The 24379-nt window shown below is 35.7% G+C and overlaps 1 pseudogene; it reads left to right on the top strand.

Moving 5' to 3' along the window:
• The first annotated feature begins 12583 nt into the window (after positions 1-12583).
• On the top strand, positions 12584-13237 carry LOC136135657 (large ribosomal subunit protein uL1 pseudogene; annotated as a pseudogene).
• Positions 13238-24379: the final 11142 nt, after the last annotated feature.

Raw genomic sequence — 24379 nt, 5'->3', positions numbered from 1 at the left:
GATGTGGGATCTGTTTCTTTGTCTGTAAAATGGAAAATGATGATTCTGTTCCTTCTACCCCCTTCCTATGAAGGCAGAGATGACTATGAACCGTGATGAAAAAGCTCAGAAGAAAGATACTGCATAAATTACATCAATGAAAACAACAGTTAAGAAAGCACTATGATGCAAAATGACATTGTTTAAACTTCTAGGCAGAAGGCTTTGTATAGAACCATGGGGTAATTTGAAATTCTCTCTTCTTTATTTTGAATAAGATATCTCAGTTAGGAAGTTAAAAGAAGACTAGAGATATTTAAATTTGCGGCTAAGTGTGGTCAATTCTGAAGGCATTTTATACGGCTGTCCTGACTAACTGGGTGGGGAGGGTGCGGGTGGTGTCCTTTGATAAAATGTGGAAGTGAAACACTAAACCCAGCACCAGTTTAAAAAGCGGCATTCACAGTAGCTTCAGGATGCACTTGTATCAATTACAGTCAAAGCATAAAAAATATTTGGAATAAAGCTGAAGATGCTGTACATAAGGATTTCTTAGAAAAGAGGGGTTTCTTGAAAACTAAGGTGCAACCTTGTTATATTTTATTCTGAATGCCGTCACTGTATAATATATGTTGAAGAAAAATCTAAAATTGAAGAATGGTAAAATACACTGTGGTGAAACATTTATTATATCTATCAACCTCCCAATTCTCTCCAGCTTAATATATTTAAATAATTATGATTACTACTTGAAGGAGATTATTCTTTCTGATCTTAATTTGAAGCAATTCTGATTTTAAATACTAAGAAGACAAAAGGAAACTAAGACTTTTAATTAATAAAGCTATTTCCTAGAGAATTAAAAAAAACTCTCAATACATTTTAACCTTTCAAAATCAGAGCAATACCGTCAGCTATATATTTGACATATATTATTTAATGATTTATAATATATTTTTCAAAGAAAATATTTTGAATGAAACCTTAACTTTTACATGTTAATTTATAAGTAAACCCTAATCCCAAATCAGGGTTTCTAGAGGTTATGTTCTAGTATGTAAAATATTTAGAAAGGTTTAAAAAAATATATATTGAAAATACCTCTCTTTTGTCTTTTATACCAAAGTTTTAATATTAAACCGGGTTGAAAGTGGACTGATGTTATGAGAATGAGAAAATAGGTTTTCTTGGAGATGGCATATCAAGAAATGGGTTAGCTTTGTATGGTGCATAATTTTACGTAAGTACTCAAGGCCAGCTTTAAGATACAACATTAACGATACCAATTATATAAATGTTTTCACACTTTTAAACATATTTCTCTACGTTATAATAAAACTTTCCTTATCCTATATATATGTGTATGTATGAGTCTGTGTATATACATATTTTAAATCTTGCTTATTATTTTGGGCCAAATAAATCCTTAAAACGGGTACAATAGCTGATAATTAAGAGCTATTGGTAATGTTTTTTGATTATTGTAAATAATGAATATTATAATTTAAATGCTTTGTTTTTTTTTCTTCCCCCTCTACGTTTTCTTTGTGATACCATGTATCATTTCCAAGTTCTCTTCTGTAAAGTACTCCAAAATAATTATGAAGTATTGTTACAAAATTAATGTTATAGTTAACCGTCAGAAGAAAATCAGTCCCATCATTTTACACTCACATCTAACTTTTGACCCCTAATTAGTATTGGCTTGATTATCCACTTTTCTACAACTTTCTCTTGGAGGCTATTGTCTAAAATAAGAGCCAGCTTCAAATAATGACAGCTTCTTACCCTTAAGGACGATCAAAAGAACGTGCTTTAGTCTGCAAAGGCCTTTTCAAAAAGGATTCTAAAAACGTTTTGAGCATTTGAAAATAAACATATAACCTCCCAATGTTAACTCTCAGAGGGACAACACTCATCTGGAAAGAGAGCAGCTTTACGTAACGCTGCTTTTCTCTGTGTCTGAGATATTATCCATATGAATATAATGCATCTGACTGGAATTTAAGTAGAACTCCTCACCCCCAACTTCTGTGAGCTGTTGTACACTCTTGGCTATTGAACTCTTGGGATATCTGAACCCTGGTCATCGATTCTTGTTCTCAGAGCTCTTTATCCTGCTGTCCTGAGTCGAGTGTTTTGGAACGGGTGTGCTCCGCTGAGGTCTCCCTCTGCTGCTTATCCTGTGTTGTGGCAAATCTGTCTTGGCTGACAAAAGATACACATGAATAGTATTTTGTTACAAAGTCTCAAAGGAAGGGTATCATACTGGGTATTAAAATGCATTTTTAAGGCAGCTTGAGGTTGTCTTCAAGTGAAGGGTAGAGGTAAGAGAGTAAGGAACAGCCAGAGGCCTTTAAGGATTGGTGGAGCTCTTTGATGTTGTGAAGGGCATTATAAACATCACTGAGGTCTCGCAGGATTGATAGATAGTTATAGGAGAGGTAGCAGAGGATACCTGTTACCTAAGGGATGTAGTGACTTCAGGGGATTTGAAGAGAACAATTGTTGATTTACAAAGCATCTCCACAGGGGCTATGCTAAAACAACTACATATAGGCCGATTTAGTTTGCACACCTATCTCAGGAATGCAACTCACCGCCCACCCCCCAGCCTGCCACCAGGACTAAACAGGATATTCATACAATTAACCTTTACTTTGTCATAAAAATCTAATAATATTCTGTGATGTAGAGTGGGGTAGGTACCCAGATTTGCTATTTTTCTCAACATTAAGGGCAGTATATAATTTATTCTTTCTTTTGCTTTGGTTATTTAAAATAGTAGTCTCCTAAGTGGAGGAAGGTGTAACCAAGGGAGATGAAGGATTCTGAGAGATGAGAGTAGGAATTGTACAATACAGAGGGTTTCTGGGGACTTTGTTTTGCTTCCAGTTTACTGTGACGTTATTGTAGTTAGCATTTGTTGGGTTAAGTTAATTTATAGATGATATTATGTAGTTAAATTAAAATAACCTGACAGGGCTTCCCTGGTTTCGCAGTGGTTGAGAGTCTGCCTGCTAATGCAGGGGACGTGGGTTCGAGCCCTGGTCTGGGAAGATCCCACATGCCGTGGAGCAACTAGGCCCATGAGCCACAACTACTGAGCCTGCGCGTCTGGAGCCTGTGCTCCGCAACAAGAGAGGCCGTGATAGTGAGAGGCCTGGGGATTGCAATGAAGAGTGGCCCCCGCTTGCCACAACTAGAGAAAGCCCTCGCACAGAAACGAAGACCCAACACAGCAAAATAAATACATTAATTAATCAACTTCTACCCCCAACATCTTAAAAAAAACCAACCTGACAAACTGTACATATAATTTAAGCATGAAAAGATTCCTGCAAAGAAACTTTGAAGATATTACTAATGATAAAATTGTAGTACCGACTTTTCTCCCCTCCTAGTAGTGGTCTTTCTTAGCCACATTACAAGATAAAAATAATTATGATCTAATTAGAGCTCTTCTCCAACACATTACAAAATAAAAGCAATACATTGGTAGTCTAATTGGAGCTGACAAGAAATTGGCCAAAGAACTTTTTATCAAGAAAGAGTTTTTGAACTATGGATTTATATTCACTATTGTTAATGGTAAACTTCATCCTAAATGTGTATTATGCTTTGAGAGTAATAATTCAAAAAATCTCTAAAGAGCACTTGTCATAGGGCAGGCACTGTTCTATGTGCTGAGGGTACATCAGTGAAGCAGATACGGATGCTTGCTCTAGTGGAGCTTAACTTTCTATCAAGACAATAAAAGATAACACCATTGATATATTACCTTAGAAAGAAATAAGTGTTAAGGAGAAGAGGAACAGGGTAAAGGAATTAGGAGTGCTCGGGGTAGGACACTGGTACAACTTTAAACAGGGTTGTCATGGTAGGCCTTAAAGTGACATTTGAACGGAGACTTGAAGAAGATGTATGCTTGTTATGCTATGCTCCTAAGACATCTGCATGCCATGAATTCTTTGTTTTATTTATTTATTTAATTTATTTATTTGGTTGCATTGTGTCTTAGTTGTGGCAGGCAGGCTCCTTAGTTGTGGCACGTGAACTCTTAGTTGTGGCATGCATGTGGGATCTAGTTCCCGGACCAGGGATCGAACCCGGGCCCCTGCATTGGGAGTGTGGAGTCTTAACCACTGTGCCACCAGGGAAGTCCCTCCATGAGTTCTTTAAATTGGGGTTTATTTATAGTTATGGAAGATAATATTATGAATATGCTGGACCCATACTGTGTACTAGCTTCAATAGCAATATAGAAAAAAGAGAGACTAACATTTATTAAATGACTATTTGGGCTAGGTACTGATTACATTATTTTATATAATCCTGTAAGGCAAATATCATCAGTCCCATTTTATAACCAAGGCTTAGGGGTACCAAGTACCTTGTTTATGATCACACAGCTAAGTAGGTGATAGAGCTGGTGCTGGACATTAATTCCTAATCTTGCTCTCTGTTACAGTACCAGGCCCTGCAAAAAGTTTCATCAGTTGATCACAGCTGGTAGGAGAATTATGTTGAGAAAGATTCTGAGGCCAAATCTAAGAGCCAACAAAAAGAAATACTTTGACCAATGTTTACATATATATATGTATTTATCTCTACACTGCCATGCTAGTTCTTGAGATAAATATCTCAAAAACAAATGAAAGTCAATTTAAGTATAATGATGTAGTTTACAAGTAGTATTTTGAAAGGATCTTTATTTCTTATGTGAATCATATTTATTTTCTAAAACATGACACTTCCCTAATAACCTTTTATACTCTACCAGTGAATAAACTGTTATCAATATGGCCCCGAACTACCTTCCCATAATTCTACTTTTCTGACTTGTTTGTTGATATGGTTTTTTCTGTCTAGCATGCTTACACAACCCATTAAAATTACCCATATTTCAAATTACAGCTTCCTAGTAAAATAGAATGCTTCTGTTATTAGGAATGCCTATACAGAGACAAGTGTGTCAGAGATAATGTAGAAAAAATAAATTTACTATATTATGGGGCATAAAATTTTTAGTTAAACATTTAATAAAGATGGTATAATATAGTGGTTATTGTTAGAGACCATGGAGTCAACCATGCACTACCTAAGTGTATGTTCTGGAGAAAATTACATAAACTCTGTGAAATTTCAGTTTCTTCATCTCAGTAGCATCAGATTCTTGGGTATTTATTAGAATTTGCTTTGTAGTCCAGTATCTGGTATTTATTTATTTTTAAATGTTCCATATGTGCTTGAAAAGAAAGTGTTTTCTGTAACAACTGAATTCAGAGTTGTATCATTAGCTCAAGCATATAAATTGTGTTGTTCAGAATGTCTATAGCTACACACATCTGTATCATTGCTGGGAGAAGTGAGTTAGAATTTAATATCATAATGGTAGGGTTGGCAGTACTTCTCTGCATTTTTACTTTCTGTATTTTAAGGCCATGTTTTTAGGTGCGTATAAATTCAGAATTGTTAGAGCTACCTGGTGAATTTATCTTTTTGTTGTTATATAGAGCTTCTCTTTTGTGCCTATGCATATTTGCTTTAAAGTCTATCTTAACTGATATTAATAATCTGTATCAGCTTTCTTTTGGTAAGAATTGGAGTGGAATAACTTTTCCACTCCTTTACTTTAAACCTTTCTGTGATATTTTCTTATGTTTTAGGTGTTTCTCTTATAAATATACATGTAAAGTTCTGTTTTATTAATTCAATATGAATTTCTGTTTTTTTACTGGCAAATTTAGTTGATTTATATTAATTGCAGTTTTTGATATTTATTGTCATCATCTCATTTCCTGCTTTATAGTTACCTAAGCTTTTCTTTGTTCCTTCTCCTTGCCTCAATCTTTTTCTGCTCTCTATTGCTTTGCTTAAGTTTTCTGTATTCTTTTTCTTTCCTTGCTGTTGCTTTGGAAGTTATATATTCAGTTCTCCTTTACTGGTTACCTATACATTTTATTGAAATTTTTATTGTGAAATATTTTATATATACAAAAGAATATACGTAATGTACATATACATCATAAAAAACAATAAAATGAACAACTGTATAGCCAACACACAGGTTTAAAAAAAAAATGTCAACAACTCAATTGAAGCATTCAATGAACCATCTCCTACGATCTTTGCCAGAGATAATTACAATCCTGAGTTTTTAAAACTGTATTTACATTGCTCTTTTAAAAATACTTTTATTGTGTATATTACACACACAACACCCACGAACACACACGCATTTTACATGTTTATGAACTTAAGCAGAATTATACTGTATGTATTCTTTTGCAAGTTGCTCTTTTCCCCTCTACATTATGCATTACATTTGTGAGGTTTATCTCGGTTGGTATGCACCCTTCTAATTCTTTTATACTCTTAAATTTTCCTGATCAGTCTGGCTAGAGGTTTATCAATTTTACTGATTTTCTCCAAGAACCATCTTTTAGTTTCATTGATTTTCTGTATTGTTTTTTATTTGTTTAGATCCTTATTACTTCCTTTTTGGCTTATTTTTGGTTTAATTTGCTCTTTTTTTTTCCTAGCTGAAGTCATTGGTTTGAAATCTTCTTTTCTAATATAGATGTTTTAGTGCTATAAATTTTCCTTTGAGTATGATTTAGCAGCATCCCACAGATTTTGATATGCTGTATTTTCAATTTTATATAGTTGAAAACACTTTCTAATTTCTTCTTTGATGTCTTCTTTGACCCATGGGTTATTTAGAAGTTTAGTCTCCCAGTGGTTGCAGATTTTCTACATGTCCTTTTGTTACTGATTTCTAATTTAATTCATTGTGGTTACTTTGTATGACTTGAATATTTTTAAATATATGAAGACATTTATTGCTGAGAATATGGTCTCTATCATAGTAAATGTTCTATGTACACTTGAAAACAATGTGTATTCTGCTATTGTTGGGTGGAGCATTCTATAAATGTTAATTAGATCAGATAGGTTGATAGTGTTTTTCAAGTCTTCTGTATATTTGCTGATTTTCTTTCTAGTTATTCTATCAAGTTTGATAGAAGGATATTGAAATCTCTGATAAAGATTGTAGACTTATTTACTTCTTGCAGTTCAATCAGGTTTTTCTTCATATATTCTGATGCTTAGTTATTAGGTTCATAAACTTAGGATTTCTAACTTCTTAATGAATTGACCCCTTTATCTTTATGAGATAATTTTCTTTACCCCTGGTAATAGTTTTGTTCTGAAATCTATTTTGATATTAGTATAGGCCCTCCAGCTTTTTTTTTTTAATGGCCATGCCACATGGCATGCAGGATCTTGGTTCCCCAGCCAGAGATTGAACCCATGCCTCCTGCAGTGGAAGTGTGGAATCTTAGCCACTGGACAGCCAGGGAAGTCCCAGCCCCCCCAGCTTTTCACTACTATTAGGATAGAATAACTTTTCCTATTCTTGTACTTTTAACCTATTTATATCTTTATATTCAAAGTGGGTTTTTTGTAGGCAGCATATAGTTGGGTTTGCTTTTTTACCCAATTTGGTAACCTACGCCTTTTAACTGGGAGTTTTTATACCATTTACATTTAATGTGATTATTTATGATGATTAGGTTTAAATCTACCAGCTTGCTACTTGTTTGATCTTTCTTTGTTCTCCTTTTCCCCCTTTGCTGCCTTCTTTTGGATTGGTGTTTTTTATGATTAAATTTTTTTATTATCTTATTAGTTATAATTTCCTCTTTATTTTAGTGTTTGATTTAGAATGTATAGTGTTCATCTTTAATTTATAACAGTTTATTTCAAGTTACACTCATATTTAGTATAAGCACCTTATATTAGTATATTTCCATTGCTCCCCTCCCAGCCTTTGTGCTGATGTCATACATTTCACTTTTACATGTTATACACCCCATACCACATTGTTACTATTTTTATTTATATTTTAATGGGATTTAAGTAAGAAAAAAAAGTATATTTACTCACATAGTTATCATTTCTGATGCTCTTTATTTATCTGTTGAGTAGGTCCATATTCCTATCTAGTATGATTTTCCTTTTCTCTAAAGGACATTTCTTTAACATTTCTTGTGGTGCAAGTCTGCTTGTGATGAATTCTTTCAGATTTTCTATGTTTGAAATAGTCCTTATTTCACCTTCATTTTTAAAAAACAGCTTTTTTGAGGTATAATTCACATACATAATTCACGCATTTAAAGTGTAAATTCAGGACTTCCCTGGTAGCAAAGTGGTTAAGAATCTGCCTGCCAATGCAGGGGACATGGGTTCAATCCCTGGTCTGGGAAGATCCCACACGCTGCAGAGCAACTAAGCCTATGTGCCACAACTACTGAGCCTGTGCTCTAGAGCCTGCGAGCCACAACTACTGAGCCCACATGCTGCAACTACTGAAGCCCATGCACCTAGAGCCTGTGCTCCGCAACAAGAGAAGCCACTGCAATGAGAAGCCCATGCACCACAATGAAGAATAGCCCCTGCTCACCACAACTAGAGAGAAACCTGCGCACAGCAATGAAGACCCAATGCAGCCAAAAATAAATAAATCTTAAAAAAAGAAAAAAGTGTACGGTTCAACAGTTTTTAGTATCTTCACAATTATGTGCAACTACTACCACAGTCAATTTTAGAATATTTTCATCACCTGAAGAGCCCTGATATTCTTTTTTTTTTTTTTTCCTTTTTTGGCTGCACTGCACAGCTTGTGGAATCTCAGTTCCCTGACCAGGGACTGAACCTGGGCCATGGCAGTGAAAGCCCAGAAGCCTAACCACTAGACTACCAGGGACTCACCAAAACTGGTGTTCCTTAGCTGTCACTCCCCAGCCCTCTGTTTCCCCCCTCCCCAAGCCCTAAGTAACCACAACACTTTTCTGTCTCTATAGATTTCCTTATTCTAGACTTTAATATGAATGGGATCATGTAGCATGTAGTCTTTTGTAACTGGCTTTTTTCACTTAGCATAATATTTTCAGGGTTCATCTGTAATGCAGCATGTATCAGTACATTATTTCTTTTAATGGCAGAGTAATATTCCATTGTATGGATACACTATATCCTGTTTATTTATTCATCCATTGGTGGACATTTGGATTGTTTCCACCTTTTGGCTATTATGAATGTTCACCTTCATTTCTGAAAGATATTTTTCCTGTTTATAGAATAGTAGTTCGATAGTTTTTTCTTTCAGTACTTTATAGATGTTTTTCTGCCTGCTTCTTGATTACATTTGCTCTGATGGGTAAATCTGCCGTTATTTTTATCTTCATCCTCTAAGTAATGTGACTTTTTTCTCTAGCTGCTTTTAAGATTTTCTCTTTATCACTGATTTTGAGTAATTTATTATAATCTGCCTCGGTGTAGTTTATATTTATATGCTTAGGGTTTGTTGAAGTTCTTGGATTTGTGGGTTTATAGTTTTCATCAAATCTGGAAATTTTTTAGCCAGTATTTCTTCAAATATTTTTTCTATCTCTCCCTTTTTTTAGAAATTCCAGTTACAAATATACTAGGTCACTTGAAGTTGTTACACAACTTATTGATATTATTTCCTTCCTTCTTTCCTTCCTTCCCTCTCTCTCACTCTCTCTCTTTCTTTCAAGTATTTTTTCTGTGTTTACTGTTGGATAATTTCTGTTGCTGTGTCTTCAAGTTCACTGGTGATTTCTTCAGCAATGCCTAATCTGATGTTAATCTCATCCAATACAATTTTCACTTCAGATATTGCAGTTTTTAATCTCTAGGAGTTTGATTTGTTTTTTTTTAGTACCTTTAATGCCTCTACTTAACATGTTTAACATTTTCTCTAGCCTTTTGAATATATGAAATGCAGTTATAATAACTCTTTTAATGTTCTTATCTAAGAATTCTAACATCTATGTTAGTTCTGGGTTGGTTTTGGTTGATTGATTTTTCCTCATTTTGACACACATGTAAACTTTAAACATGCATATTTGGCTTAATAATGTCAATATTAATCAATATGTCTAACTCCCTTTCAAATAATAAAGGGACCATAGAACACTTTTAGTCATTCTCTTCCATTGCACATGTGATTGTCATGTACTTTTTGTTCCACGTTGATTGTAAATTAGCAGTATTATTTTTGTTTTGTATCATCAATTCCTCTTCACTGTTACCCACATATTTACCAGTTTCTTTGTCCTTCATTGTTTTTTTGAATTTCTCTTAAAGTTTTGGGTTTGATTTTTCTTCTTTTTTGTAATATGTATTAAATAATTCTTTAAATGAGGATTTATTTGACATATATTGTCAAAGTCTTTGTCTAATGATAATATCTCTACTATGTTCTCATTTAAAAATAATAAATTAGCTGATTATAGAATTCTGCATTCACAGATACTTTTCCTTGATCTTTTGAATATATTATTCAATTTCTTCTGGCTTCTCTTTATGCTGTTGAGAAGTCTGTTTTCAGCTTAGTTATTTTTCCTTTCTGAATAACTTGTGTTTCTTTCTGGCTATTCTGAAGATATTTCTGTTTATCTTTGGTGTTCTGTGGTTTCTTACACTCTGCTAATTGTGTCTTTAATTTCACTTATCCTGTTTGAGACTCATTGTGTCTTGAGTGCACCAATTCTGAAAAAATCTTGTCTACTGTATTTTTAAAGTTATTAAAAATTGAGATATAATTCACATACCATGAAATTCACCCTTTTAAAATGTATATACAATTCAGTGATTTTTAGTATGTTCACAAAGTTGTGCAACCATCATCACTTTCTAATTCCAGAACATTTTTATTGCCTGGAAATGAAACCCCATATCCATTAGCAATCACTCTCTATTCCTTTCTCTCTCCAGCCCTGGCATCTGGTAATGTACTTTTTGTCCCTGTGGACTTGTCTATGTGCCTATTCTAGACATTCCTTATAATTGTAATCATATAATATGTGGCATTTTGTGTCTGGCTTCTTTCACTTTGCATAATGTTTTAAATGTTCATCCATGTTATAACATGTATCAGAACTTCATTCCTTTTTGTGGAAAAATAATATTCCCATGTAGGGATATAACACATTTTGTTCATTCATCAGTTGATGGCATTTGAGTTGTTTCCACTTTTTGGCTATAGTGAATAATACTGCTATGGATATCCATGTACAAGTTTTTGTGCAGACATATGGTAACTATGTTTAACTTTCTGAAGAATTGCCAGACTGTTTTCCAAAGTGGTTGTACTATTTCAGTAGCCATAATCTCTTGAATATTGCCTTTCTCCTATTCTACCCTCTCCCTTCTTATGGAACTCTCATCAGAGATATGTTGGAGTTCTTTATTTTATATTTCATGTCTCTTTACATTTTCCCAGTTTTTAGCTTTTTGTGCTTCATTCCTCAGATCTGTCTTCCAGTTCATTAATTCTTTTATTCAACTGGTTTAATCTTTCATTCAACCCATTTCTTGAGTTTTCACTTTAAAGAGTTTAATTTTTTATTTCTGAAAGTACTAACATTTAAAAAATAAAGTTGTATAGTTTTATTTTCCTCCTTAATCAATTTATTCTTTTTCATAGTACCTTCTTTTTGATGGCTTTATTCCTTTTTCCATATTCTCTTTCATAATGTTGTTTTATTTCAAGTTCTTGGATGTGGACTCTTGCTCAATGTGTATTGTTTTCTCACATATTTTGTTGTGAGATTACCTTTATTGAGGCTTTTTTTGCTTTTGCTTCTACAGTTGCTTCAGAGAGATCACCAATCATAGCTCAGTCATTGTGTTAACTTCTCAATTTGAGGCTTCCTAAATCATGCATATTATATTCATTTTATCCCCAAGTTTATGAGAGGCACAGGCCTGAAATTTTCAATTTAGGGGGAAGGGTTTTTCCTCCAACTTAAAGCTGAAAAGAGATAGACAAGCTCCTTTCTCACCTTGTCCTGGTAAACATATTTCCTTTCTAGTTCATCTCTTACCAGAAAGAGCTGCCATTTGAGGGTCTTGGCTTTATCTAAGGATTCTTAGCTCCTCATGCACACCCAAATTCTCATTTCTTTTTTCCTGCATGAATATTAAATATTTTTAATATTAAAATTAAAAATTGCATGAATATTGGTCCCAGTAACCCTTTAGGTTACTGGGACCAAGTTTTCTCCAAGGCAATTAAAGCTCCACCCTACCTTACCTCTTCATTTTGGGCACCTAGGATGGATGGAGTTTTTCCTCCCTCCCCTCCTTCCTTCTCAGTCATACTTTAAAAATAATGTTTATTTTATTTTTTCTAGCATTTCTGTGTCTTTGTACTGGATGGTTAATTTTGGATATCTTAGATCATTGTATTATCAGAAGTCTCAGTTTCCTCACCATTAATGTGGGGAAAGTAATTTATTTACTTAAGAGCATTTTTAGAATTAAATGAGATAATATATATAAAGTGCTAAGGTTAGTGCCTGATATGTAAGTGCTCAATAAATATTAGTTATTACAATTTTTAATTAATACTGATTGAGAAGCCCTACATAAGAATGCAAATCCACATAAGGAAAATTACTCAAATGAATTTAAAAATTAATATTTTGGCTTCCTCTTAGGATGTAATGTTGCTTCATTTAAAAGTTTGCTCCCTCCCTCTTTTCCGGTTATTGTGGCACGAGGCACTATGAACTGCAAAGTCTCCCGAGACACCCTCTACGGAGACAGCGTGGGAAGTCCTTCACGGTAACCAGCACAAGTGCCAGATGTTTTTGGAGACAGTGGAGCTTCAGATCAGCCTGAAGAGCTATGACCCTCAGAAGGACAAACACTTCTCGGGCACTGTCAGGCTTAAGTCCACTCCCCTCCCCAAGTTCTCCATATGGGTTCTGGGGGACCAGCAGCATTGTGATGAGGCCAAGGCTGTGGATATCCACCACATGGACATAGAGGCCCTGAAGAAACTCAACAAGAATAAGAAACTGGTCAAGAAGCTGGCCAAGAAGTATGATGCCTTTTTGGCTTCAGAATTTCTGATCAAGCAGATCCCATGAATCTGGGCCCAGATCTGAATAAGGCTGTCAAGTTCCCTTCCTTGCTGACCCACAATGAGAACATGGTGGCCAAAGTTGATGAAGTGAAGTACACAATCAAGTTCCAGATGAAGAAGATGCTGTGTCTGGCAGTGGCTGTTGGCCACGTGAAGATGACAGATGATGAGCTTGTGTACAACATCCACTTAGCTGTCAACTTCCTGCTGTCATTGCTCAAGAAAAATTGGCAGAATGGCGGGACTTTGTACATTAAGAGTGCCATGGGCAAGCCCCAGCGCCTGTACTAAGCCACAGCTTAATAAACCATACTCCCACCATTAAAATGTGAACATAAAAAACTTACTGCTTGAATATATATGATTTTGTATTATATATCCTTGAGTGTCTCACCTCATTTTTATCCTACTCTACTTAGCATGTGGGTGGTCAGGGAACAGTCTTTATTGATATTTGTTGCCTGATTCAATTGGTATGTGTATTTTTTTCATTTTACAGATGCATTTCAATTCATCATAAGGTGGCTTGTATTATAAACATGTTTATACTTTCTCTATTAAAATATTTACATTAAGCTGACATAAAATTAGATAATTTGAAATTCATTTTATTGAGAAAAAATTAATCTCTCAGTCTTGTTCTAAAATATTTATTTTCCACAAAATATGTACTTTGAAAAACATTGCATAGGTTATTAACAGGCTATCTGGTTTATTTCCACTTAGGAATATAATTCATTGAAAAGAAAGGCATATCTGATTAAAATGCTGTGTGGAAGTGACCTTTTCCATGTTCTTAAAAGAGAGGAATGATGGAAGAAAAAAATAATAATGTTTTTAATCTGAATCTTTATGAGATCTTGAAATGGATGCTATTCTTTCTATTTCCTCTCTGTAACAGATATTGTGTTTCTGACTCTGTGTGTGTGTGTGTGTGTGTGTGTGTGTGTGTGTGTGGTCCCACTTTTGTTAATGTGTCTTCATTTCTCAGTGAAATGAAAGCTGACCTAGAACCGTGGTCACTCCTGTGTCAAAGTTGCAACAACTGTGGTCACTGAGCAATTACCATGGCAATCTGACTGGTCCTGAAGGGATAGTTGTGTTAGAACAAGATCTAAAATAATCTGTGGAAGGGAATGAACTGACGATTCAAACTGCAATGTAATTTGATCTTGTGTCTGTATTTAACCAAAAGAACCAAATTTGTAAACAGATACCTTACTCTGCAGAAGGATAAAAATCCTAGAAAACATTTAAATGCTCTTTGTTTCACTCAGTTGCTTTTTTTTCACAATTTTATTTTAATACTGAAATATTGATAGAGCCCTAAGAAAGACATACAGGATTGTATGGTGTCTATGTCCAAGTAAAACGCTTTTCTTTTGGATTAAACTTTTTTGAACTGGTATACAAATAAAAAATGTTATTTTTTTCTTTTTTGAAACATGAGATCCTAAAATATTTAAGAGGTACTTACCTGATACAGATTATTAAAATACAGAAGAAAAATTGAAAGAGTGACAAAGTGTGTAGCAGTAGGACGTGTGTTTTCATTCTTTTTTTTCCAGAGGGGTAATAGATTTGTACTGATCCATTTACCTTCTCTCATTTGCTCACATCTATTGTTCAGCTGTGAGATTTTTGGCTGGAGTAAGTACACAGCTGGAAGCCAATGAATATCCTGCCTTTTTCCAAACTGTTCTTTGTTTGTTGCTTTATCCTCGTTCTTTCACTTATTCAGCATCTACTGAGCACCTGTTCTATACCAGGCACTTTGGCAGGTGGTAGAGGGTCCTTATTGAACAAGACAATCAGGGCTCCCTTGATGAGTGTCTAGTCCTGGACAGGTTTTCCCCTTTTTTGCTCTCTTTTCTTTCGTTCATGCATTTTCCTGTCCTTTTCTTTCTCGACCCTTTCTTTTTCTTACTTTTATTCTTTCCCTCATTTTCTTACTTCTTTCCCATTCTTTCTTTGGAAATTGTTAAAGGGCTTCCCTTTCTATTTCAGCCTTGTCTAGGATCAATAGATGAGACTTCTTTCTTTGCACTGCACTCTTTTCCCATGGGAATTCAGGGACATTCATAACTTTTGGCCTGACTTAGCTGTGTCAGTCCCTCCTCTGAGGAAAATTGGTTGCCAGCTGATGAGGGTATCATTTCCTCTACTGCCATGGAATCATACTTCTCTGCCTTTCATCAAGCTGCCAAACTTTGTGAAGAGTGAATCCTTTGGGGGAAGACATCTTCCTGTCTCTGTCTACAAGCAATCATTAATTGTTGTTAAAACCATTTTTTTAAAATTGGTTTTTATAGCCACGTACCTAAATTTACCTCCAATTTGGTTCCATTGGTCACAGAATAGTTTTACCTTGCTGGCTGAGTATTTTCATTTCTGCTGAGCTTCCCACAGTGAATATCAGAGAGCATTTTCCAGCAGTATTTTTGTGAAGGGGTGGGGTGGATAAAGCTCTAATATAAATTCCGATATGGCCTTTGTCCTATTGCTTCCTGACACTATGTAGTAAGAAATCAATGCGGTTAGAGTCACAAGTGACAGTAGATAAGGATAAGCAAGCTGGGTTCATCTGAAAGCACAAATGAATCAGAATTATAGGATTTATTTTAGCCCTGGAAGAGGTTTTTTTTTTTTTTTTCTTCCTTTTCTTTTTTTTTTTGCGGTACATGGGCCTCTCACTGCTGTGGCCTCTCCTGTTGTGGAGCACAGGCTCCGGACGCGCAGGCTCAGCGGCCATGGCTCACGGGCCTAGCTGCTCCGCGGCATGTGGGATCTTCCCAGACCAGGGCACGAACCCGTGTCCCCTGCATTGGCAGGTGGACTCTCAACCACTGCACCACCAGGGAAGCCCCTGGAAGAGTTTTTTTGATCCACTTCTGCCTCTTTAAAGTTGAAGAGCAGAGATGTCAAGTGACTTGCTAGAGATCACACAGCAAGTTAATAATAGAGCTGGAGCTAGAACTCAGGTCTCAATTCCCAGTTTTCCTTTTACCTGGTAGGATATAGGAAGTAGGGTATAGGGAAAATTATCTTTTGGGGGAGAGGGAGATTTATTGTTTGTTGGAGGAGGATTTGTCAAATCCACAGGTTTCAAACTTTTGTACTCTTCAGCTGAGAATCAAAGAATCTAGTTTCATATGATCCTTGTGTAACTAGCTAAGATGTGGAAAAGAGCTGGTATAAAAATTAAGTGCTGTCCACTGAATATCCAGTCTGTGTCTGTTAACTTCTATCTCCATGGGTGGGGTTCATTTTTATGTCTTGGTTATTGATGTTGCTTATTGTGTAGGAGAAATGTGATTTTCCCCCAACCTCAAGTGCTGCAGTTGTAGGTGAAGTTGGGGAAATGAATATGTTTTTGGTGAGTTGTTTTAATGGAGAAGTTTAAACCTGAATAAGGAGTCAGAACCCCAAGTTCATCCACTTACTTACTTTATTATTTGAGGTGGTTTAGTAGAGTTTAATCTCAGTTCTGAGGAAGTCATTTGGACTCTGGCTTTCCACCCTCTGAACAACTAAGAATCATTTCTTCCCCGCTCCATTGGTGTGGATATTCATTTTTATTGCTGTGGTAGCCAGGCTCCAAGATAGTCCCCAGTGATCCCTTACCTCCTGGCAGTCATGGTCTTGTATAGTCCCCTCCCGTGTTGCGTCAGAGTTTGTCTGTGTGACCATCAGAATACGGCAGACATAATGTTATATCACCTTTGAGGCTACCTCATAGAAGACATTGTGGCTTCTGCCCTGGACCTCTTGTATCCCTCACTCTGGGGAAGCCAGCTGCTAGTTATGAGGATGCTAGGACAACCCTATAAGAGGTCCATGTGGCATGGAACCGAGGCTTTCTATCAAAAACCAGTGAGGAACTGGTTGAGGTCTTCTGCCAATCCCCATGTGAGTGAGCCGTCTTGGAAGGATGTTTCAGCTCTGGTCAACCCTTCAGATGACTGTAGCACCAGCTGATTGCTTGACTGCAACCTAACAAGAGACCCTGAACCAGAAGCACCCACCTGAGCCACACTCAGATTCCTGATTCCAGAAACCATGTGGGATAATAAATGCTTGTTGTTTTAAGCTGCTAAATTTGGGGGATAGTTTGTTACACGGCAATAGATAACTAATATAATTTACAAGACAGAAGTTGAACATTCTCAATTTAAAGGCAATCATAATAACAATAGATGTAGATATTTTTATTATGAGATGAGATGTTTTTATTTGACTTAGAAACAAAAACTATATGAATACTTGGCCTATCTTCAGTATTTTCATTTTAAACAGGAAACTGAAGAACAGAAAAATTAAATGATGTAGTTATTGGAGGGAGTGGTGGTAGCTAAGAATTGAAACATACTTTTCTTTTTTCACTTCTCTTTTAAATATGGCTCTATTAAAATACTAAGTAAAGACTAAGTCCAAAATGACACCAACAAATTCAAAAGAGAGAGGTATGTTTGAGGAAACTTCCATTTAAGGAGAAGTTTACTGAGCGCTATTGTGTTTCCTTGTTTTTGTTTTGTTTTGAATTGAAGTATAGTTGATTTACAATGTTTCAGGTGTACAGCAAAGTGATTCAGTTATACACATGTATATATTCTTCAGATTCTTTTCCATTATAGGTTATTACAAGATATTAAATATAGCTCCCTGTGGTATACAGTAGGTCCTCTTTATCTTTTTTTTTTTTTTTTTGCGGTACGCGGGCCTCTCACTGTTGTGGCCTCTCCCGTTGCGGAGCACAGGCTCCAGACGCGCAGGCTCAGCGGCCATGGCTCGCGGGCCTAGCTGCTCCGCGGCATGTGGGATCCTCCCGGACCGGGGCATGAACCTATGTCCCCTGCATCGGCAGGTGGACTCTCAACCACTGCGCCACCAGGGAAGCCCTTATCTATTTAATATATAGTAGTGTGTTTCTGTCAATCCTGAATTCCTGAGTTATCCCTCCCACACCTTCCCCTTTGGTAACCATAAGTTTGTTTTCTATGTCTGAGCCTATTTCTGTTTTGCAAATAAGTTCATTTGTATCATTAAAAAAATATATATTTATTTATTATTTATTTATTTTGGTGTGCTGGGTCTTAATTGCGGCACATGGGATCTTTAGTTAGGGCATGCGGACTTCTCAGTTGCAGCATGTGGACTCTTAGTTGCAGCATGCAGGCTTCTTAGTTGTGGCATGCATGTGGGATCTTGTTCCCCAACCAGAGATCAAACCTGGGCCCCCTGTGTTGGTAGCGTGTAGTCTTACCCACTGGACCATGAGGGAAGTTCCTCATTTTTAAGATTCCACATACATGTAATATCATATGATATGTGTCTTTCTCTGTCTGACTTACTTCACTTAGTATGATAATCTCTGTGTTCATCCATGTTGCTGCAATGGCATTATTCCATTGTTTTTATGGCTGAGTAGTATTCCAGTGTGTGTATATGTGTGTATATATATATATATATATATATATATATATATATATTCTACATCTTCTTTATCCATTCATCTGTCAATGGACATTTACGTTGGAAAGCTATTGTTTTAATATTAAATCATTTCAAGTGGTCTGAGTCATTTTATCTTTATACACAGGTTAATTATGCCATCTTCAATCAATCAACTTGGAGAGGGTTTCAATGGATCATTTAACTCAGGCCTAGATATGAATATTTTTGATCAATTCAGCAAATGTTTGTCAAGAACACCACTGCTAGCCAGAGAATACATAGATAAACAAGATATCTCTGCCCATGAATGGTTTATAGGTTAGTGGCGGGGCGAGTAATTTCAGTAGTGGGGGAAGAGTTCTGATACAGGTATTCACAGAAAACATGCAGCATATAGAGGAGGAGAACCTAAGTCAGCGTGGGACGACAGACGACTTTCTCAAAGTTGCACAGCTGCTTTGTAGCATTTTGAATCCATCTTGGCTGTTTTCTAGACACAAGGGGTAATAACAGGACTGTATGCTGCCTGCCTATTAACTTTCATGTATTGATAAGGTCTCTGTTTTTCTACAGAGACCCTTTCCACCACATTCATTCACTGAGATATTATTCAAACCTCTTTTTAAAAAGAACTTCCAAAAAAATAAATAAAAAGAACTTCCTTTTGGGCTTCCCTGGTGGCGCAGTGGTTGAGAATCTGCCTGCCAATGCAGGGGACACGGGTTTGAGCCCTGGTCTGGGAGGATCCGACATGCCGCGGAGCAACTGGGCCCGTGAGCCACAACTACTGAGCCTGCGTGTCAGGAACTTGTGCTCCTCAACAAGAGAGGCCGCGACAGTGAGAGGCCCGCGCACCGCGGTGAAGAGTGGCCCCTGCTCACCTCAACTAGAGAAAGCCCTCGCACAGAAACGAAGACCCAACACAGCCAAAACTAAAATAATTAATTAATTAATTAAAAAAAAAAAGAACTTCCTTTTTCTTTCAACCAGGATAAACAGAATGAAACAGAGACACTAAGAAAAAGAAACAGTAAAATGCAAAACAAAACCCAGGAAGTATAGAAGTGTTGGAAACATGAATTAGGAGACTGAACTACATAATGTAAAACTGTAAGAATAAAACATTTAGGGTGTGGAACTCTGAAAAAATTCATTAAACAAATCTCCTTAGTGATTTGTCACAATTATTTTAGCTACTGGTCAGTAAGGAATTTGTGGCAAAGTGCTGATTGGACTGGAAGGAAAGATTGCACCTGTGGATCAATTTGGTAGAATCTGGAACTTAATTCTTTTAGTTTGAACAAGCAAGTTTCAAACATTCTAGAGCCAAGGGAACTTCCAACAGTCTTTCATGAATGAAGCAGTATGAATGAACAGACCTTTCATGACTTCATTTTGAACTCTGCCTGCAGACCAGAGGTCAGCAGTCCCTTGGATCCCAGGAGGCTGCACAATGCCTGGAGGTCCTGGTGGTGCTGGTAACTGGTGCTGTGGAGCAGGCGGGGGTAAAAGAGAAAAGGAATAGGGGCAAAAGACAAAAAGAAAGGGACTGGAAGAAGTGAAGAAGGTGAGAAAGAAAAGAGAAAGAAAAGGAAGAATTAATAACTATGGTTTGTTGAGCACTGCTAGCCACTGTGCTAAGTGCTTTGCAAACTTTCTTCCAATCCTTACAACAGCTCTATGAAGTTAGTGTTGGTAATACCTCTGTTTTACTGATTAGGGTACTGAGGCGCACGTGAGGTCATTTGCCAAAAGTCATACAGTTGGTAAGTAGCAGAGCTGTGATTTGAACTCCGGACTATCTGACTCCCAAATCTAGCACTTCTAACCATGATGCCATGAAGGAAATATATTCTCCTACTTCAGTGTGAAAGAGGGCCACTACAGACAACCACCCGGGCTGTTCTCTGGCTGGCCCTTGGAGGTTTTTTTTTTGTTTTTTGTTTTTGTAGACAAGTCTTTAACAGAACGAAGATCCCTTAATTGGATTTGCCTGTTATCCAATATTGCACACCACATCCCATGCTGTGCTTCAGTTCCCTACATGAATCAGTTAGAACCTTTCCATTTAGTCTAATGAACCCTAATTCAGACAAAGGTAACTGTCACCTTTTGTTTCATCCTGTGCTTTTATTTTTCAAGTACCAGAGCCGACCTCTGAACTCAATCTGCACTTGCCTATTGATGCATAAATATCTATAATATCACAGTAAATTAAATTCTGTTTTAAAGGGTTTCTATTTAACAATCTGTCAGGACTTTCACAGCATTTGATTTCTGGTCGTCTCTGTCCAGTGACAGGTTTATCTCAATATGGCTTGATTAATGAAATCTTTTATTTGGTGTAAGCAAACCTATTATTACCATAATCTCTTAATGCTTGCTTAGGCAACATTGGGGTTTGGTGGCAGGGACTCTCAAAACTTCTGGCTTCTTTAGCTCCCCCAGAACACTGGGTGAGATTAACGGGTGGGAGACCCATGCCCTCCTAATGGGGATCATGGTAATGTTAGTGTCAGCTGAATGATATAGTACTCTGTCTCAGAGGCTTGGCCAAACTCCCTTTTAACCTCTGGGGTTTAAGAATTGCTTTTGACTTCATGTCAACAGATCCGCCTTTCTCTCCTTTGCTACCTTGTCCTTGCATGCCAGTCATCGGGGGGCGTGGCTAACATCTCCCTCGGGAGCTGAGAAATTGCAACCTGCCTTGTTGTAGCTGAGAAGTGGGATGAAGTCTAAAATAAAAGAATGTATTGAAAAAGAGTGTCTTAATGAAGCCAAGGGGCCAGGCACTAATAGCTCTTAAGAAACAGAAATGACTTTATGATGGATATTCCACAAGCAACCTTTTCTGAAAAGAAGAGTGCAACTGAATTATGTTTTGTCCCTAACAAGTACTTACCTCAGAGAGGAGCTGCCATTACTGCTGGATTATCTTCTTTGTGTCTTACATGCTTCCAAAACACTGGAAAAAGAATGTCTTGGATTTCACATAGACTCAACGTTGTCACTCTGTTTTACTTTGCTATTAAATATTTACTAACGTTAAAAGTGAGGCATTGAAAATAAAATCAGAAATTTGTTTGTGCTGCAGAAATTCTTTTCTCTGCAGTTGTCCTATCTAGTATTTTCTGCACTGGTAAAATGATAGGCTTCTGCCATATATTATACTGTTCTTTATTTGTACCCCTGTCCACCTCTAATGCTCAGACATCTCATACTTTTTTTCTTTTTTTTTTCAGTTTGTGGTCATTGTGGTTTTAAGCACAATAAAATCCACCTGGAGAGTTTGCTATGTTTTCTAAACTCCCTGAAGTAGGAAGGAGAACAAGGTAATATTAATAAATATGATTCAGGAGCCTAATAAATAATCAAATAAAGTCAAATAAAAGAAACAAGTGAATCTGTTATTTAAAAAGAGCATTATGATAGTTAACATTCTTTGTTAAGACTTGAATGTTCAAAGGGAAAATAACCTCTGAAAACAGCAGAAAAAAGTATTTTGTTTATCTAATGACCATACCAGCTTGATTGTTAATTTGATTCCTTGAGTTTGCAATTTGTTATTAAATTTATATGCTTAATAGACTTTAAAATACAAGAATTTTCTTTTCGGAGTTTTAGCAGTGAAAAGGAAATATTGTAGGAATTATTTCTTTTAAAGGAGTAACATCAGATTTTTATTATCAGTTTAGCTTTAATTGGATTAATTGTAATCATACTGAAAAAATAAGGTATAATTTAACTGTACTTTCAAAATTAGATATATGGTTTAAGAATATCCATTCAATAAAATAAGGAAGTAGAGAACCTAGTTTAATTTAAAGTGATGCTGCAAGTCAACTAATTTTCAATGACATAATTAATAATAAGGATCTTGTGTTCTGTTTGAAAAATATAGAACATTTTTGTTCATTAAAAGTGTTCTTTTGCAAGAAAATACAGAAATCTCTTAATGAGATACTGAGTGGAGATTATTACAATTCTCCAACATGTTTCTAGTTTTTAGTTTATTTCACATCATGCTTTTTAACCTTCAACAACAAATATTGTTGTACCATGAAGACAGCAAATCCAAACAATTACATATGTAGTCCAAAGGCATACACAAGAAAATCAATATTTGACATCTTTGCAACTCCCTCTTTGCAGTAGTGTTCAATAGCTCTTATTCATTATCCACTTATACCTCTTTCAGATTCGCCTTTGTCACTAGAAACCCATTTTTTTTTTTCTCCTTTGACTTCCACATAACTTCTTTGCCCTGTACTTTTACAGATGCCTTCTGGCTATAAATACTAATGAAATCTCTTTGCTTAATTCAATTTTGCTGGTACACTTACAGTTATGACCTAACTTTCCCACGAGAGAGACTGATTGAACATTCCACTACCTTATGGATGGGAGCAAACATTCTTACAGAACTGGACTGACAATTTCCATAATTATAGAATTCACAGCCTAATGACCTTAAAAAACAATAAAAAGATCTCTTGTTAATTCCCTTTCTGTTACTGACATTCAAGATATTTCATTTTTCACGGGACAACAAATTTACTTTTTTATTTTCCAAAGAGCAGTCTATCCTTTCCCCCCAGATTAAATTTTCTGAATATTGAAGTATTCCATTGAATATTTAGCATTTCTTTGTCTTTTAAAAGTTAGAATATTTATGATCCTTAGAATGCATTTGACTGATTTATAGCAATCAATTATAAGAGTACGTTTTCAAATAGCCCTTTTAAAAATGAAGAATAGAATAATTAAAAAGATCACAAGTCCTCCCTTGCATATAATTATTTCATTATTTCATTACAGTGCAGAAATTATTTTTGCTGACTGTGAGCAATTTTAATTGAGCGAGATCTGTGTTAATATACGATAGCAAGCAGTTCTTCCTACGAAATAAGATCACTAATTGCCTAAACTTTTATTCAGTACAGTGAGTCTTATGAGTCACATTGCAATATAAACCTAATCACTAGGTAGAGTGGCTACAATACCTTTTGTGTAGTGTAGATATCCTAAAAGCATAACCTGCCTGCTAATTTATTCCTTCAACAGGTTTATTGCTTTATTAAGCATTTGTTTTATAGAAAATTCTTATTCTATCTAGTTATCACAGAAGAACTATGAGAGTGAAACATTAAAATTCAGACTTGAAGTATACTAAAGCCAACATAAATAAGCAAAACTAAAACATAGCACCTTTGATTCTTCCTAAAAACCAGAATGCTCAGCACCCTAGCATATATTCTGGAAGCTTTTGGCTTACAAATAAAGAATAGAAATCTCGAGTGTTGCAAGGTAGCATGCTACAAAGTGAAGTGAAATTAAGTGTTAATAATAGCCATTTTCTTGCAAAAATTTAACATTCATCATAAACGGTATAGTATCCTTGGCATATCAAAATATTTTATACATATCTAAGATATCTTCTTAATAAATATTTTACGTATATTTGTTGCTGTGGGAGAATGTAAAAATAATAATAAAATTCATCAGAACCACTGTCTTAACAACATAAGCTGTTCCGATAAAATCTGAATAAACAGTTTAAAAAGCATGTTTCATGTATAGTTTAGTATTGAATATGCTGTTGCTGATTTAACTTAGACCTTAAGTGAAAGGTACAGTATTTGAGTGTATTCTTAGTTTAAATATAATTTTTGAAAGTGAAAACAAAATACTTGAAAAACTCTATGATATTTATTAGTAATTCATTTATTCATTCAGTAAATATTTATTAATAATTTATAATTAATTTATCAATAATTCTAATTTACAAATACTATTTTCCCACTCCCAAGGCAAGTGCTAACATTTTTGCCTTCTTTGCTTGGATTCCAGTATGTTCATTTGATGCTAAAAGGAGAAGTTGACCAGATTGGTATTTAGTTGACCAATGTAGAAGTTACAGAGTTGTTTACAATCTTTTCCAGATTCCAATATTTAATGTGTCAGTGATGGCTAAAACCT

This window comes from Phocoena phocoena, chromosome 1, assembly GCF_963924675.1.
Source record: "Phocoena phocoena chromosome 1, mPhoPho1.1, whole genome shotgun sequence".
NCBI classification, from domain to species: Eukaryota; Metazoa; Chordata; class Mammalia; order Artiodactyla; family Phocoenidae; genus Phocoena; species Phocoena phocoena.
Note: the sequence above shows the minus strand (reverse complement) of the source record. Positions and strands in the feature narration are given on the sequence as shown.